The following is a 20,551-nucleotide window of genomic DNA, read 5'->3' on the forward strand; positions in this document are numbered from 1 at the left end:
TTGCACACCTCAGGGTGTATATTAGTTGATGAAAAAAGATAAAAAAAGAAAATTCAATGCTTTACTATGTTTTACTCATTTTACTTTAATGATCAAGCAAAAGGGCATATGATTTGTTTACAGATGAAAAGTTATTAGCCTTTATTTCATAATCAATTAAAAGCTACATAACCACAAATTCCCCAGTAAAAAAGCGCACAAACAATGCTTATACTTTTTTATAAGGATCTTATATTTTTAGAGTTATGACCTAAGATTACAGTTTTTGAGTAACCAATAATATGACACAACTTAATTATTTAAAAAGCAATGATGATTACACGACTTATTTTCTTTCAAAAACAGATGTGATAATGAAACACTGTTACCTTCAAGTGGTAAATACATATCTTCGTGTTAAGGATGTTGCCTGCTGCAGATGTTGATGTCATATCCGATTTCGGCTGCCTCAAGAATGCTTCTAAAAGAAGACAGAAAAGATATATTGTGAGTTAAGTTAGTTTCTTTAAGACAACGCCATCTCTTCCATACAAAATTCGTTTAAGGATCCAACTTGTTATAAAGTTTAAAAGATAAATAAATATTGGGAATTTTATTTTCCCCTTTTGGATTTTTTTAACATTCGAAATGGGTCTGGGAGAATTGGTCAGAAACCCCCAAACTGCATTCAGTCTATTGGGAAATTAATATTACAGTTCATCCAATCAAAACACTCAGATTCTACTCCTATAATTAACTTAAAGCTGCACTCTCACAGATTGAATTTTTTTGAAACTTTTTTTTATTTTTTGTTGGAATGAGCCATGTTATATTTGCGCTCTTGTGCTCGTTCTCCTCAACAGACGACATATCAGCCTGAGAAGAGTTAGAAGAACAAACATTATAGGTTGATTTGGCCGTACCGTCAGCTTTAGTTGTCGATATAAGCTTCCCGAGCTCCGCCAGCACACTCTTGTCTTTAGTTATAGACCCTGCTAGTAAAGTAGCCAGTCTGCTGTTCTTTCCTAGAGGTTGTGAAGACTGTCCCAGTTTTCTCTTTCCACCAATCGCTGTGTTTGCATTTGTTTTTCCCATGATGCTGCTGCAATAATTTACTGTTATAGGTTAGTAATTTCATCGAAATTAACCCTCTAAAAGGTCAGAAATTTTTTGGGGGTGGAGGGGGGGGAGTAACAAGACCCTTGACCGATCGCGCATAAAGATAAGCATTCATCTGACTTGGTAATTATAATTACCAAAAAAAAAATACTTGCCCTTAGGATTATGAACAATGCAGGCACACAAACAAGGGCACTGTCTATCAAAATTGACTTCACGGAGTTGTTGTACCGTGTTGAGGGTACGAAAGACAATGGAGATGTCAGCATCAACCTTTGGGTGTGTTCTGGAAATGTATTTACAGCAAATTATAAGCATGAATCAAAGCAAAAATTGATACACATTTGTTATGAAATGTAGCCAGACGTCCGAAATGTGACAACGTCTAGATTATTTCAGACGCCGTTCTGCAAAATAGGGCACAGCGTATGGACATTTAATATCGAGGCATGCCAAGGTCATTGTGTATACCAGGGTCCCATCTTTGACAACAAAGTCTTGTGTGAACCGTGAACTGAAGTTGTTTCTGCAATGATACCAAAATATTAGGCCAACAACACTTTGCCGTTTTATTAAAAAACTTAATCACAACGCTCCAGCATCTCAGAAATGACAACCTTTTTGCTGCCGGTTTGGACTAAAGAATTCGCAAATAAGATTACGTTGTGAACTAATTGATCAGTGGACAAAGAATGGTCACATAATCATTGCTACCAATATCAAGAAATGCAATGTCAAGTTCAGATACAAAATATAGGCTTTCCCATAAAGATTTTGGCTTACCAGCAGGTAAAATTCCCGTATTGAACGTCTATTATTTTTAGGCTACTAAGAATGTATACATACCGTAAGACAGACTGATAATTTACTAAGATATCTCCTTAAAAATCTATATCATCCATGAGTGTATGAAACAAAGCAAATCAAAATCATTTTAAATTAATCAGTGCAAGGCTAAGTTGAACCACAGGGGTGCCTTGTTTCGACACACCCCTTTAACCACTCCCCCACCCCCCCCCCCCCCCCACCCCAGTTTAAAAAAAATATTCCCAGGCTTATAAATGATGATGGGGGACCTGTTACTAGTGATAACTTACTGTAGTGATCTGGGAACAAATCACTTTATCTATTTTAATAAATCGGTCTTATAGAAGCTGATGTAGGAAACAAACTAAAAGGATAGAGGCAGACTTTGACTGACGACCGACTAAGAAGACTATCATTTGACGTTCCTGAAAACCATATTTAATCCATTTACATCTGTGATAAGATTTGATACTGGAGCTCTTCCTTTACAAGGTATGTAATGTTTGTGTAAGTTATCACTGGTAATACCATCATTTTTAATAAGCCTGGGATTTAAAAAAAAATGGGGAGTGAGGGCGTGGTCAAAGGGGTTTGTCAAAACAACGCAACCTGTCCCTGTGAACTGAACCCGTTATTTGGAAAAAAATCACTAATGAATCTAACTCAAAAAACAAACATGTAGCTTACACGTTTACACGGACCTATACACGGTTTATAGATCTGTGGCTTTTGTTGTGCGTATTTTTTCACATATTTTAGCTACTTTCGATTTCATTGAAAACGAAAGTAGCTTAATTAAATATGTGGAGAAAAAAACAACAAACGTATACCGAAAGAAAACAAATTTAAGATGTCAATGCATACTTTATAAATGACAAGTACATTGCTTTTTATTTACATATTGTCTTCGAAAAATTATTTTAGATAATGCTCCCAATAAATGATGCGAAAAACAAAACGTACACTTCCCTGGGGTTTTCCTGTAACCTTTTCCAAAAATGGTATTGAGTATACAGATTTTAGTCTTAAAAGTATCAAGATTTCTATTTTTTAAACTGTTGGCTGCAACTCAAAAGTCTTCGTTTGGCTTCTAATTGTCACCCAGAACGTGAAAGTTGGCATCTACAGTATATTGTAACATTAATGGTTAGGCTATTTACAGTCACGCAGAACGTGAAAGTTGGTATTGACAGTTTATAGAACCAGTAAAAATTAGGCTATATTTACATCAACATGTAAAATTGTGTAACGAGCCTTTATCGAACTATTGGATGCTTGGCTATCTACCATCAGTAAGAGTGAACTATCTGTTTACACTTATTCACCAAAAGCTGAAATAATAATTAATCTAACTCGTCTGATTTAGGCAAATTCCATGCTATGGATCAATAGATTAGCTTATCTGCTATGGGTCCTAAAAAGAGGTAATGAAAAACATATAATATATAATTTTATATAAGAGTATCATTTCGTTCTTTTATTGTAAATCTTACATACGGTCATACTTGATTTTCTTTTAAATTGATCCTCCAACTACTTGTATTCTCCTCTGTATTGTCTTGGTAATTCGATACATTCAGCGGCAGACAACAGTTTTGTCGTTTCTACTTCTGATTACTTTTAAGTGTTGAGATCTGTATTCTAAATAACCTTCTTAAACTGTTAGTCAAAACGTCCACTATCAACATCAATCTTGCCACCCCTTGAAGCAAAATAAATCCATCTAACAAAAAACTTCAGATCATTGTCCGTTTCATCTCAAGAGCTACCACCATGAGAGTGTTCAAGTTAAAGAAATATCTTAAATATGCAGAGGGCCTTAGTGATGTTTTAATTACCGATGATCTCACACCATTGAGAATGAAGTTGCGTGAGCTGGTCAAATCAAATCTGGACACATCAAAGGTCTTTACAAAGGATGGCAACGTTCACTGTACCTACAAGGATAAGCATGTCGTTATCACTTCCCCTGATGATCTTTTCCATATCGGAATGGATGTCGATCTTAATCAACTTGGGTTGCAGGACCTGATCTAGGGAGACTCGGAGGGTGATGACGCCAGTGAATCCGGCACAGTTTCTAGTCATGACATTCCTTGTCAAAATACGCACCTTATTCATGACCATGTTTATTGTTCATTTTCTAATAATTTTTGCAGTTCTTCCCTTTTAAAATCAGAGAAACATGTGTACACTCACCTTCAAATTGTAAATACATATCTTCATGTTAAGGATGTCAGTTTTTGATACCATTCTGGGGATAGAAATAACTCAATTTCATTTTCATGGTAAAATGATTAAAAACCCTTAGTCTCGAAATGACTACATTCATGATGACATGAATAAAAACTCGGAGTCTCAAATTTTCAAATGTTTGGCCGTTATGATATTTGTCTGTATGCAATGTTACGTCAATGATTTTTATGTCTAATTATGCCAAATCCATGTTTTCTTACTTTGGTTAGAATAGTTATAACCTCTCAAAATAATGCAGTAGAAAATAACATACGAGCCTTATAACCTGAAAGGAGATATCACATTCAAGTTCGAAAATACAATAAGAATCCAGAACTAGTTCTAATTCTGCCCAAAAACTTAAATACGATACACACTCTCCTTTAGGCGTACCTGCCCATGGACCTTTATACAATACACAACTCACCATTGGGATTACTGCAAACAGGACTTGGACCTGCCCATAAACCCGTAAACGACACACAAAACCTCATATGTATACATGCCAATGGGATATTGGCTCCACATACACCCTTATACGATACCTAATATCCCATTGGCGTAACTGTCAATGGAACTTGGGCGTGCCCTTGATCCCGTATACGAAACACATCACACAGGCAAACCTGCCAACAGGACTTGGGCTTGGCCGTAAACCCGTTTACAATACACAACACTTGATATGTATACCTGCCATTAGGACTTTGGTGTGCCCATAAACCCGTTTACGATACACACCACTCATTACACATACCTGCCAACAGGACTTTGGAGTGCCTGCAAACCCGTAAACAGTACATATCACACGATGTGTATACTTTGGTGTGTCCATAAAACCCGTATACGATTCACACATGTATAAAGTTATACCTGCAAAAAGGAATAGGGCATGCCCATAAACCCGTAAACGATACACAAACTCCCATAGACAACCAAAAGGACTTTGGCGTGTCCATATACCCGTATATGATACACAACATGCCCATATGCATTCTTGCAATTAGGACTTGGGCTGCCAATAAACCAAATACCATACACAACACCCCAAATAACTGACAACATCACTGGGCCGTGTTCATAAATCCGCATACGCAACACACCAAAGGCAAAGCTGCCAATAGAAATTGGGCATGCCCATAAACCCATATACGTTACACAACACCCATTACGCATACCCACCATCAGGCCTTTGGCGTGCCCATAAACCCAAACACGATACACAATGCCCTTTACCATAAAACCTTATACGATACACAACTCCCCAGGCATACCTGCCAATAACATATGGTACTATACACTACCCCATTAGGCATACCTGCCCATACACTCTTATATGATTCATAGCCTCTTTCGGCTACCTACACATAAACCCTTATATGATACACAACACCTCTAAGGCAAACCTGACAATAAACTTGCAAACCTTACACAACCCTTAAGGCATACCAGACCATTAACCCGTAAACGATACACATTACCCCTTAGGCATGCCTGTCCTTAAACCTGTATACGATACACAACATTCTTTGGGCATACCTGCCCATAAACCTGCATACGATACACAATACCCCTTTAGGCATACCAGCCCAAAAACCTGAATACGATACACAACACCTCCTAGGCATACCTGCCAATAAGCCTGCATACGATAAACAACACAATATTGGCATAAGTGCCCATAAACCTGCATACGATACACAAGCCCCCTTTGGCATACCTGCCAACACGACTAGGGCGTGCCCATAAACACTAACCTGATACCCAACACTCATTCGGCATAACTGCCAATAGGAATTTGGCGTGCCCATAAACCAGTAAAAGATATATAACACTTCTCAGGCAAACCTGCCCATAAACCTTTAACCATTCACAACACCCCTTTGACATACCTACCCATAAACCTGCAAACGATACACAACACCCCTTACGCATACGTACCCATCAACCTGCATACGATACACAACCCCTCTAAGTCATACCTGCCCATAAATCTGCAAACGATACACAACACCTCTAAGGCATTCCTATCCATAAACCTTCATATGATACTCAACACCTCTAAGGTATACCATCCCATAAACCTGTACACGATACACAACACCTCTAAGCCACTTCTATTCATAAACCTAAATACGATACAGAACAACTCTAAGGCATACCTGCCCATAAACCTGCATACGATAACAACACCTCTTAGGCATACGTTCCCATAAACCTGCATACGATAACAACACCTCTAAGGCATTCCTGTCCATAAACATACATACGATGCACAACACCTCTAAGGCATATCTGCCCATAAACCTGCATACAATTAACAACACCTCTAAGGCATACCTGCCCATAAACCTGCATGCGATACACAACACCTCTAAGGCATACCTGCTAATAAACCTGCATACGATAAATAACACCCCTAAGACATATCTGCCAATAAACCTGCATACGATAAACAACACCCCTAAGGCATAACTGCCAATAAACCTGCATACGATAAACAACACCTCTAAGGCATACCTGCCAATAAACCTGCATACGATACACAACACCCCTTACGCATACCTGCCCATTCATCTGGGTACGATACACAACACGCGTTATGCATACCTGCCCATAAACCTGCATATGATACACAACCCCTTAAGGCATACCTGCCAAATAACCAGCATACAATACACAACACCCCTTACGCATACCTGCCCATACATCTGGGTACGATACACAACACGCGTTATGCATACTTGTCAATAAACCTGCATACTATTCACAGCCACCGTTTAAGGAGACCTGCCAACAGGACTTGGGCGTGATCATAAACCCGTGTACGATACACAACAGCGTTTAGGCATACCTGCCAACAGTACCTGCTCATAAACCGGCGTACGATACACAACACCGTTTAGGGAGACCTGTCAACAGGTTTCGGGCGTTCCAATAAACCCGTATACGATTTACGGAATTGTGTGTGCCCATAAGACCAATGATACACAACACTCTTTAGGTACCCATTATGCGTACCTGCCAACAGGACTTGGATGTGCCCATAAACCCGAATACGATATACAACCTCCCTAAGGCATACCTGACAACAGGACTTGAACTAGTCCTCTGCCAATAAAAAGGTATCGCTGGGTTTTGGATTCGTCTGCCAGGCGCCACTGGTACTGCTTAAATTGAAGAACATGGGACACACGTACTATTGGATATATATGATATAAGTCAAATGTTATAGATCAGGGACCATAATCAAAATAGATTTTATACTTCAGTTAATTGGCAAATTTATTTTACAGTCCAATCAAAACACTGAAATTTTTACTTTTAAAATAAAGTTGAATATAAGTAGATTATTGCATATTGCCCCAGATCTATGAATACTGTTGAAAGATTACTTTTATAATTCAACCTTTTCAGCATTTTTGCATCTCAGACGCCTTTCTCAGTTCACCAAGGCGCATAGGTATGTTTTTGCCGTAGTAATGTAGCTTTTAACTCATGACCTTATTAGCGTTCTGGACATGGGTAGATTTTGCTTGACAATCATGACTTCAAACATATTAAAATATCTTGACTGCTTTGGTACTTGACTACGTAAATTTATCAAGAAATAAATTGACATATACAACTATTTCTTACCTCCGCCTAATTGTGCAGGAGACAAAGGGGGTCTTCTGAAAGTTGGCCAAACTCCACTGCCCTGTATAGTCATGCCTGACATCGGTCTTGTCAGGGTATCCGGGAGTTGCCTGCCTCTGTTGAAAAAGAGAAATATCCGATATAGAAAGTTATTGCTTGGAACCAATTCTGTTTTTTTATTGATTAATGGTATGTATTTTAGCTTCTTAATCGGAGGAATTTCATGTAAGTGCAAACAAGAACACAATATTATAATTAAAATAAAACATACCAATATGTTAGTCTGCTTAGAACAATATGTTTTCCGGAGAGGTCTGGGTTTTTCATAGAAGTGCTAACAAGAGCGCAATCTGTTGCAAAATACCCTCATTCTATTTTTTATGATAACTGCTAGTACGTTAGCTCAATTTAGAGAGAGGACATTGTTAATTTAGTTTTTGAAAATTCAAGGGTCATAACTCTGGGATGACTAGAGCGACATGGTTGGTTATTGAACTTGACCAGTATATTGATATTTTGCCCATACACATTCTGACCAAATAAGATGATAAGACACTGGCTTCTAAAGAAATTGATCGGACAAGACCGATCTATGGTAATTTTTAAAGTTAAAGGGTGATAACCCTCAAGTAAATCGAGCCATATGGCTTGTTTACAAACTTTTAAATGATGACATGCCCATACAAAGACAGACTGGTTATAAAACTTGTTGGAAATATGATTTGTTGATGATTGGACAAAAGTTTTCTAAAGTTATTGGTCAGACATTATATACAAAACTAAAAATGTGTCATTAGGACACGGATGCCCCCATATGCCGCGTTTGTTACAATGCAAGGGCAATTTATTTATGTTCCAAAACTTAATAGCATCAAACACCTCCCTTAAAGATCACATGAGTGAATGACTGATCATTTTGAAGTTATGAGCGACACAAATTCAAAAAGTCCAATAATGTCAATTGTTGCTTATTCAATAGCCATAATTCTGGATAAACTATGTGCAGCTGCAATACTACAAGTGCACAACTTCATCACCCCAATTACATTACTCTTAGGTTCCATTTTGTAGGTAATATAGTTTTGGAGTTTTGAGCGACATAAGTAAAAAAATGCCAATTTTTGCTTATTCAATAGCCATTATTCTGGATAAACTATGTATGCCGGCAAACAATACTACAAGTGCACAACTTCATTACCCTAATTACATTCCCCTTAGGTTTTATGACTGTAGGTAACGTAGTTTTGGAGTTTTGAGCGACGTAAGTCTAGAAACGCCAAATACTGTTATTTCAAAGACTAAAACTCTGGTTTTCTAAGTGCAGCGGGATACGAAATCCTAGGTGCACTATTTCATCACCCCATGCCTTTAAGGTAACATTCCTCTAAGGTAACATTCCTCTAGGTAATATTATTTATTCAGGTTTGACTAAGTGCAGCGGGAAACAAAATCCCTGGTGCACAACTTCATGAACCACATTGGCATTCCCCTAAGGTTTTATGACTCTTGGTTAAATAGTTTTGCAAATTTGAGCGATACAAGTTCGGACGGAATAACATATGCATGGCTCAAGCACATACGCACGAACGGACGGCAAAAATAACAAATATGTATGCCACTCCCCACTCATTTATGTGTGGGCATAAAAATGATTTTAGAAAAAAAAATCACTTTTATTTTTAAATATTAGGTTCCACCAAACTATTCAAGTGACGAAATTTGTTGTTATAATTTCAAAATAATGAAGCTAAATTCAAACTGTGAAGTGTTTCTACCGGCATGAAAATTATTGATATTCAATGGATCATTGATGGGTTGTATTCTTTGATATTCGATACTTAAATTTGGTCCGATTCCCAACACCAATGTACAAACCTTGCAAACATCTGTTTAGGAGCAGATCCAACACATTCCGAGTCACTCCCGTCATTTGACTGCATTATTTCTATTAGTTCCGGTAACATCTCCTTTGGTGTTCTTTTCGTATCAAAACCATGCTTTTCCAAGATACTTGTTACTGTACGTTCAAGAAGGTTATGGTTTCTTCTGCAGTTTTTTTCCGAATTTACATGCCCCTGTTAAGTAGTGTTTACATAGATGCAGATGCGGGCATGGTGTTCCAGCTTCATCATTCCTACATCCACCCCCCACGTTGTAAAACTTACAGAACTTTGGAATGGCTGCAGCGTTTCTTGTGTCGGAATGTTTCAGGAGATCTTTTACAAGAGACGTTGGTAACTGATCCAGTAAGTGTTGTTTCAAAACTTCCATGTTGTGAGAAGTTGTTAGGTCATGACCAAAATGACAACAACTGAATTTGCAGTTTCCAGATAAAATAAAAAACTTACAAACATGTAAGCCTGTGCAGAATGGGATTTTTCCGGGACAAGTCTGTTTTGAACAATGCATTTCACATAACGTAACTTTGATAACAAGACGGACAAATAAAACTTCATCTTCAAACGACTCAAATTGTTCGCCATAGTTTCTTAGAAGAAGTTCAAGTTGCTTTATGTTCATATGTTGCTTCAAACATTGATGCAAATCTGTCAATCTCATCTGTTTGTTGCATTGTGACACCAGTATTTCAATCACATCGCGAACAAAATCATCATACTCTGGGTCCATTTTCATCGCCATTTTCAAACATTAGATGAATGATGCAAGTTATGCGTGACCTGAAACTGAATTAATATTTTTTTTCCACCATACATATAAACACAGAAATACTTTTGTGAATATAAAAATAACACTAAATAACAGCGCCATGTCATTCTAGCCTCAACATCTTAGTTTAAAGTGCTAATAAACCTAATTGTCTTTTATGAAACGATATATAATTGTAAAAAATCATTCCTTTTTCGATCTCAGGGAATTCAATAAGATGATTCTTTTAATATTATAATATAATGCCAATTCCTACATGTATAACGTTTTAAATAAAGAGAATGTTTAATAGACCTTATGAAAGTTAACCAATATATCTGTAACGAACAACTTTTCTTCAAGATCATTTTTCACACCAGAACTTAAAACTGTCGGTTAAGATAACAATCTTGCTAGAGATACGAAATAGGAAGTGCATTGCAAAATTACCGTGGCATAGATTGGATATATAAAGTAGTCTTTGAGAAGTGAGTAGTTTGCTTATAATACAGCATGTGGTCAATTTTAGCTGACGTATATTTCGTGAAACAAAATATGTCTAAGAATGATGATTCCCATTAGGCAGAACATTTTTTTCGGTTTAAGGTAAACTATCCAAAAGTTATAGGTATAAAAGGTAGGGTTTTTTTGCATTGATTTCTTTTTAGAAGAAATACTATAATTTTGTATCATCTTCTTGCAAATGTTATCTTTTCTTACAAATATTGCTGTTTATACGGGCAACTATTGATGACAGGAGATGTTTAAAAGAAATTTCGGGCTTATTAGAGAATAACAACTTATAGCTAGATTCTTCTTTCACGTTTCGTATCTTGTATGGCTCTGAAAGTGTGATTTCGATTGCACAGTGAATTTCCGCAGCAAATCAATTAAGGCAATACAGATCAGTCATTTTCGACCTTTTAGAAATGGAACATTTGGATCAGGATTTCCAAAACATACAATTGATTTTGTTAGGTCTTAGTTCAAACTAGAAATGAATGGTTCTCAAGCCTTCAAAGAGACATAAATTGTGAACTTGCTTTATTTTTTTGCGAACAAAATTTTCTGAACTTCAAGACTGGAATTTAAAATTCAGCGAATTTGACCTTGGATTTATAGTTCAATAATGAAATCTATCATATGTTTCCAGTCCAGATCGAAATAACCCCACCAAGGGCACGTTAGTAAAGCTTGTATGCAGCATGGCGGAGGGACCTACTTTCAATTCAAGACCGGAAACATCAAGAATTTCGTTATTGCATACCTTGAATTATATATTTGTGTACATATTGATGTAGCAAATGCTTTTTGTACATTTCACCAAACAGTGTCATGACGCGTTGTAACCCATGTTAAAAAGTTCCTTGAACTATCATGTTTTCAAAGATCATTTATATTCATGTACTTTAGAAATATGTATTCAATCACATCATTGAAATGTCATAATTTACTTGCAAAAACATAAGAAGACACAAATGAGTATCTTGCAACTGCTGTACATTTGTACTTTTTCCGGATTGACCTTGGAAATTCCATGCGGAATAACGGAGTATTCGAACTTACTTTACGCAGTCCTTACCAGTGGAACTAGAGCTGTCACAGGAGTGACGGATAACCCCGAATGCCGTTTGGACACGGGAACTATTTTTTTTTTTTGAAAAAGGCCATAACTCCGATTGTTTCCATTCATCATGTTTGACCTAAATGTGTTCTATAATTAACATTAATTGAGTAATTAAGTTACGCAGACAAGAAAACGTAAAATTGGTGTCATAGAGTTATGGTTCTCCTTGTACACTGGACTTGCTCTCATTGTGCTTTACCAATGTATGATGTTTGATTTAATTCCATCTATAAGTTTTCAAGTTTTTCTCCGGACAAGAAACACTATCATATGGCAATAACTGTGTTGAGCTGAAATAGAGTTATAGTTCGTGTACACTACATTTCACTTCCTCTTATTATGCTTTACCATTGAATATAGTTTAATTAATTAAATTCCATCAAGTAGTTTTCAAGTTATGGTCCGGAAAAGGAAAAATAGCAAAGGTCAATAACTCTGTGATTACCTGAAATAGAGTTTTACTGTTGTATACAAATAATTTAAATTCCACCCCGTAGTTTTCAAGTTATGCTTCGGAAAAGGGAAAATAACAAATTTCTGTGATTAGTTGAAATAGGGTTATGGTTCATTTACACTCCACTTTCTCTCATTATGTTCTGTCATTGCTTGAAGTTAAAAAATAAATTAAATTCCAGCCAGTAGTTTACAAGTTCTCCTCCGGGCAACCGACCATCCAACCGGCCAACCACAAGGTGACTCAAATATACATCCTTCAAACTTCGTTTGTCTGGGTGATAAAAATGCTGGAAAGGGGGGGCGGGGCATATGAGAATTTGATGCGAAACAAGTACTGCTGGAAACACTCTAGAAATTGTACTTAAATACCCTGGATATTCCATGGAAAATGTCTCAGGAATCAAAACGGAAGACATTGCGGAATACTGGGGAGATTCAATGGATTTTTTAGCCATTCCACAGTACTATTATTTTTATTCAAAGAAAAAATTAATAAAATGAATCTGGAAAATATATTATTGCAAGCCTCAAGTTGTTGGAAACTTTACTTATTTTTTTAAATCATAACAAACAAGACGATTGTTTTTGTAATCTAAAACTGATGTTTCCCCCTATGCACATCGAAGCAATGTGTTGAATATTGTCATTTGACCTTTGACCTGTAAGTGTGACCTTGTCCTTTAAGCGAGCTGGTTTTAACATGCGCTCTGCACATTGTCTCACTATGGTGAGCATGTGTGGGTAGTTATTTTAAAATCATTCAAGTAGTTCAAGAAAATGAAGCTGTCAAACGACCTTTGACCTCTAAGTTTGACTTTGACCTTAAACAGAGCTTGGTTATACCATGCCCTAATTTAATTATGGTGATTATTTGTGTTAAGTTATTACCTTTTTAATAGTAATATCAATATAACACCACTTCCTTAATTTAAATCAATATGGTTCTAAATTAACAGAATACATCAATACGAAGTACCAAGATAAGCTCCGCCCCCTTAGATATTGTTACTACGCACTCCAAGCGTAAAATCAAAATGGCGGCACTCGCAGCCAAGAAAGCATCAGATACCGATTCCGGACAATAAATCGGTTAAATCTTTACCAGATCAAGCCAAATTATCGGAAAAGGTCATAGAAAAGGGATTAAATTACTTTCTACAAGGTTATATTCATGATATTTAAGTTTTAGAAGAGGAAAGTATCTGACATGTAACCACGAGATGCTGATCTTCAATGAGAAAAACGACAAGCCTCATATGTTAACTCTAGAGCCTAAAGACACGCTACATCTGTCTAATCTAAAAGGAACCCCGCTGGAGTGTATAATGTTACGATATATTCCTACAGTTTCAACATCACTTGGTGATGTACAGATTGAATCAGCTTTATCATATCAGGTAATCATCTATGTTCTGGTGACATTGTGAAAATTGTCATAATACACCAGTAATGAATAGTAAAGGTTTATTCAATGTAATATTATTTTACTATGTACCAGGTAATATAACATATCAGATAATAAAAGGTTCAACACACACATATTACAATATATATATTATGATCCCATGATTTTTACCAAAAGATTCATCGTTTTACAGGTCAATTGTTTCGTTGATCAAAAGTGTATTAGTTGGATTTTTTCTTATCATTGACAAAAGTATCATGGAAGAGTGTGAGAGGACAACAAACTGTCCAGATTTTATTTAATCGTTTAAATAATGAAGTTGGAATGCAATGTGACAATATTTTGTACGTGTTAAGGTTGCAAATGTGACACTCAATATGAATTCTATGTTTTGCTATTTTGTTTGTGAGTGTTGATTCTGAAACATTAAACTGTATACCACTTAAACCAAATGGTGGAATGTTAATTTTTAATGCAAGATTGTTTAGTTAAAGCCTTATCAAAAATAGAACCAGTGAATATCTCTGACACAAACATCAAACAACCATTATGATCACAACCTATCAAACCCTTTTAAAGTTGTTGAAGATTTATAGTCAATGTACAGTTGAACTTGTAATGACAGTGCACTGGGTTATTGAGTTTTCACCTCTGTACCGTCCATTATTATTAATGTTGATGAGAAGACATTTCGATAGTCTTCTGGCATGTTTTTTTTTATAATTGTGTCCTTATGTGGCCAAATGGATAACTGACCGAACTTTAAATAAATAATATCAATCCATGCATTTTATACTACAATAGTAGAAATCCCAAATCGTGTAGCCATATATTTTAACCCGAAACCATGTCGCAGTCTGTTAAAACAATGCATCTTTTGGTTGAAAATCATTAAGCTCTCTTTTGCCAGACTCATATTTCATTTCAAAACCTTCTGGTTTTAAAAATGACAATAATGCTAAAAACACGTGTAAATATAATTCCTATATAATATCTAAACAAAGTTTTAACTCTTGATTCTTTGAGCAGAGCTATATCGACAATCAAAGTTTGTTTAATTCCCACCAGTTTCCTTTAACTCTGAATTTCACTACACTTTGATGAAAGTGCAGACTGTTATTCTTTAACTTGAACTTTTTTGTGACAAAGGATTTTAGGGAAGCATTCTCAACGGTTAGTGCAAACATATCCAATGGTGATGTCCCTTAAAACAAATGCATAGCAGTTCTTTTATATCTTGGACAAGATGTGTAAAACAGACGCCTACCAATTTTCAAGAGTGTGGGACTACCTTTGTTTTAAATGCAGCACATTTTGATTTACTGAAAGAGTTCATACCATTAAATGACCACACAAACTGTGAAGACCCAAGTAACACAGAAAAGACAACAAGATCACAGGCATTATCAGAGTGCTGGATTAAGGAAAGATTAAAACGTTTGACGGCCTGAAACTTTGGGAAAGTCTTGTCCAGGAGGTCTGCTCCATCTGAGCATTTTTTGAATTCAATGTTTGAAAATAGAACTATCAAGGCCCAGTCTCTAGAATATGGAATACGACATGAAAAACCCACAAAGGAGAGGTATCTTGAGAAATATATATTACGGCATTTCAATGAAGTTGGATTCATTATATATAATGAGGTTTCTAGGAGCAACTCCTGACGGGAAGTTGTGCGACACAGGTATGTGTGGTAAAGTGGAAATAAAACGCCCAGTTTCAGCTAGAAATATGACCATATCAAATGCTTGGGATGAAATACGAGACTTCTTCCTCGAAAATTTCATAAGAGTTGCAAGTGCAAGGTCAGTTACTCATTACTGGTTGTGATTTTTGTGAGGTCATTGACTACACACAATAAGACATGCATGTTAAGCGTATTAAATCAGACATACCTTTTATGACCTTAATGTTGAATAAATTGGCAGAATTTTACCAAAGGCATGCATTACCGTACATAAGTTCTAAACAGTAATACTGTATTCACTTACATGGACATTCGGTCTGTGTTTCTATTCCCGGTACAGTGTCTGCAGAATCCTGGACCAGCTTTTTTTGGTTTGTCTCTGAAATAAATTGTTGACTGAAGATCAAATTTACAATCTGCAAATATGTATAAAACACGCATGGATCTTTTTATGCTCGGAACTGTCGATGATTCTCGGTCCCGAAGCAATTATGCGTTGTCTTAATTAAATGGAAAACTTATTTCATCCATAGTCAGGGCATTATGCATTCAATACATGCCAAATTCTAACAGAATGTTCCCATTTATTTCGTACGGGATAACTTCATATTTGCTTAGATAAACTTTAAAAAAGAAGTCTTTACAGAAAAAAGGTCAGTCCAACTTTTGTAGACAAATGATTTAAGTTCTTTATCAGAGCAAAATAGGCAGAAAAAAGTCAAAATTTACCATATATAGTTTTTATATAGTTTTTACATGTTTCCCAAATATAAGCAGAAAATGTTGAAGGTGAAGAATGTTTTGAAATCTGCGGAAATCACTCGAAATTTCATGGACAACCATTCTTTTCTGGTGAATTTCCGCTATGTACCCACACTTTCCAGTACATTTCCTGAGTCCCATCGGACAAAGAACTCTCTCAGAAAAATTAATGTATGTATACTAGCCGTCTTTATATTTCCTCTTCTTTTCTAGCTTATGGCTACATTCAACTAATTTGAACTAATATTTATCTGACCTAAAGACTATCAAATGAGATGAATCTATTATCTGTGTCCAATAACTAAATGCTATTGTCTCATTTCTTTACTGGATACAATATTGAATAGAGTGCATTGACGTTACCAAACATCTTGACTAAGATATTTCCTAAGAATGTCACGTGAGGCAGACTGATTATTTGAAACGATATCTCCTAAGAATGTTCCGTGAGACAGACAGCCCATTACGAGATATCTCCTAAAAATGTATAGCTCCTAAGAATGAATAAACAAAGCAACTGAACATAAATTTAATTTATCAGTACAAGACTGAACTGAACCCGTTATTTGAAAAAAAACAACAACAACAATGAATCGAATTCCAAAAAAAACAATAACCATTGACACTGACCAATAATCGGTGTATAGGTCAATTGCGTTAGTTGTGTTTTTTTCCACATATTTAAGCTACTTTCGCTTTCATCGAAATCAAAAGTAGCTTAGATAGGTGGAGAAAAAACCCAAACGTATACCTAAAGAAAACGAATTGACATCAAACAATATTTCAAGGCATGCGTTATGGCATGACACGTTAATTTACACTCAAACATTGTTAATTATTTTTCTTATCGTTTTCAAAAATTCATCTTAAATATTGTTACCTATAGGATTTGAAAACGACACGTACACTTTCATGTGACTTATCCTATCCATACTAAAATGCTGACAATTTAACTGACGAAATATAAATTGAGGAAAACTGCTGACCATATATTCAAAATTGCTGTCAATATATTCTTACTAGTAAAATGAAAATATTTATTGAAGACTTATTTTATGTTCTATTATGTACTTATTTAGTCCGAATAGTGGAAGTATGTAACCAAGTCGACTGTTAGGAAGGGTTTTGAGGGATTCGCATGCGCTCTCCTGGATGTGTGCCTTTGATCACAATGGACGAGTTCTAGAAATAAGAGAACTTGAAGGGCAAAAAAATAGATTGTTTAAAGTGTTCAAGTTTAGTATAAATGATCATTTAAGAATACGGGAACCAGGACTACAAAAAATATCTTCAGACCTACCATTAAAAAACAAAACGATGTAGTAGGTTGTGGATAATAATTAGGCAATGGAACATGCTACATATTTCTGTATTCGACAAAAACCTTGTTCTGACTGTATATTTAATTCGTTTAAACTCCGAGAACATTAATGATGTTTGAAACAATAAGAAATTTCAATGCACAACAAAGACTATCAGTGAACGGCGGAAAGATATAAGAACATCAACTGAAAACTATTGTGTATGTAACTTGCCAGCCAGACCAAAAACAGTGTAATAAGTGTTCCTAATGGTACCATAAACACTGCTTAAAACACCAATTACATATTGATATTAAATTCATTTGCCCACTCTTATTATATAAATAATACATATTCATTCATCCATTATTTCCTTTGCGTGTGTTTTCCGTCTGTCTGTCTGTCCGTCCGTCCGTCCGTCCGTCAGTCCGTCCCGTCCGTCCGTCCATCGATCCATTCATTTGTTTATCATTTCATCATCCGTTATCATATACACTGACTACAACCACACATTAATTCACTTACTCACGCACTCCGTCAATCAGTCCCTCACTCACAAATTCACCGATTAACTCATTACGCATTTAACAACATACGGGCCATGACAAGATAACCTTCACGTGATGTGTCCTGGATTTAGATGCATACTTTTATATCTTTTAATGTTTAAAAGTCATAAATTTTTTAACTGAACGCTTTTATAATATATTGTTATATCACTTTTGACAAATATATTACCCATCAAAACATTTCAATAGTTTTTTTTTTTAAATTTATCTATGTTGTCAGCATTTTTCAATACATGGTCAGCAGTTATCTTCAGTAACGGATTCTACCAACTCACTACACCGGAAGTCAGCGATGCATGACGGTTGATGTGTACAGTTACGATATATTTTCCATTCTGCTCTATATGTTTAACATTAATCAGAATTCTTCTAGTTATAAATATGTTTGTTGATTCAATATCATATAAAATTTATACTGCGCTGTGTCGAACCAAGTTTTGCTTTGAGGTTAAGATACATAAAAAATAAAGATAACCTCTTTACCAAAATGATATATAATTACGGTATTGATTACTGTACTATAAGAGAAGTCACACTGCTTGTAGTTTGTATCAACAGCTGTTAACTTAGACTGGTAACCTGGTTAGATTTTCTCCAAAACACTGTTTACCAAATGTAATTTAAGGTACAAGTCTTCTGTTACCTAGACAAAAAGCTAACGACAGGTATGCACCAATCAGGATTGACATGTGTTGTCGTTAGTTGGAAAAGTCAACAAAATGCCGACACCAGAGTACCCAAGCAAAGAGACGGCATAGAATTAACCAGGTGACCTGGTTACGTAGTTAACGTAGTTCCAACTCTGTAACACGAGCAAAAGTTGCATGACGGGTTTCTGTCATGGATGCCTGTAGATAGTATTTTATTTTTGACCGAGTCTTTAAAGAGCAACAAATATTGACTCAATTCATATGGCAGTAAGATTAAAAAAAGACATAGGGAGTTATACATCATTGGAAAGGCGTTTTTAATTTATATTTAGATGTCATGAAGCCCAGTACTTGAAGATTGCCTATCTGCAATTTCATTTGCTGAAAATGTAGAATAGTATGCTTATTGCAAATTATTGCTTTTTATTTGAGTTTGGTTTTTATCACGTTTTGAAGTTTAAGAAGACAGAGTTATGGTTCCTATGAACAGCACTTTTCTGCAATAAGATATATTTGTATATCAATATTGCAGTCAATAACGAAAAAGCATTTAGAGTTGTGACCCGGACAAAATTTAAATATAAAATGAACAAAGGGAAAACCCTAAACATACCACAGAAGTGTTTCCGTTGCACTAAATTTTCTTCTCGATTTCATTATAACTTTTGGAGTAAATTTCCAGACAAAAAATAATTATGAAAATGAACAAAGGGCAATTAATGATACCAAAGACAGAATTGAAGTTCCTTTGCCCTGCATTTCCCTTTTATAATATACATTTATGAAATTAAAAGTCAATATCTCAAGAGCTTTTGGAGCTATGCTTGCACAAAAGATGAATTATTATATGACAAAAGGAAGATAATTCAGTAAATATGGAAGGTAGCATTAATGTTATTAAACACTGAAATTTCTCACATTGCTGTCTGTCTAGTATCTCATTTGCATTTAAGTCTCTATCGTACGTTTTGTGTGGTCTGAACAAGCAGCTTCCTTTATCATGATTGAAGCTAAGATAATGGAGCTAGCACACTCCATCTGTGCATATTGCCTTCTGCCTATGTACAAAGTTTCATTTAAATCATATCGGTAGTGCTATTCTCTGGACAAGTGTATGACGGACGGACGTACGGCGAAAGAACGGAGTGGCAAGTGATTTCTTTTCGAGAAACAAAATAATCATTGTCATAAATATTAAACATTTGTAAGATGTGTCTTTATTCTGGAAAACATAATTATAAAATCTGTGTATCTATTGACGATGACACTAATTCTACCCAGGTAACTTTAGGGTAAACAGATTTTAAGTTTTAAGTCTGGCGTCAACTTCTTTTGCCTATTTAGCTTTACTTCTAGTTTGTTTCTAGTTGACTTCACGATGAATCAATCAAAATAAATAAAACTAATATGATTATCAAAATAATTAAACTTATATGATTTTAGGAGGAAAACACAACGAAGAAAAATGTTTCTTTAAATAGGTCCAATTTCAAAAGAAACCTTAACAAAATCTCAAACTCTCAATCAACATGATTTTTTTCATGAACGTTTGTATGGGGAAAGTCCTGGGTACATGTATATGGATCCAAATTTCATTGATTTTCTCTTATAGGCAGAATGTCCTGTTACATTTCCTTATCTCCTGAAACGCTGCTAGATAGATTTTTAACGA

General features: G+C 35.6%; 1 pseudogene; it reads right to left on the minus strand.

The window, feature by feature from the left end:
• LOC128202735 (protein mono-ADP-ribosyltransferase PARP12-like) overlaps positions 1-17,284 on the minus strand; it is a 35,327-nt pseudogene extending 18,043 nt beyond the window's left edge.
• Positions 17,285-20,551: the final 3,267 nt, after the last annotated feature.

This window comes from Mya arenaria, chromosome 9 (genome assembly GCF_026914265.1).
Source record: "Mya arenaria isolate MELC-2E11 chromosome 9, ASM2691426v1".
Taxonomy (NCBI): domain Eukaryota; kingdom Metazoa; phylum Mollusca; class Bivalvia; order Myida; family Myidae; genus Mya; species Mya arenaria.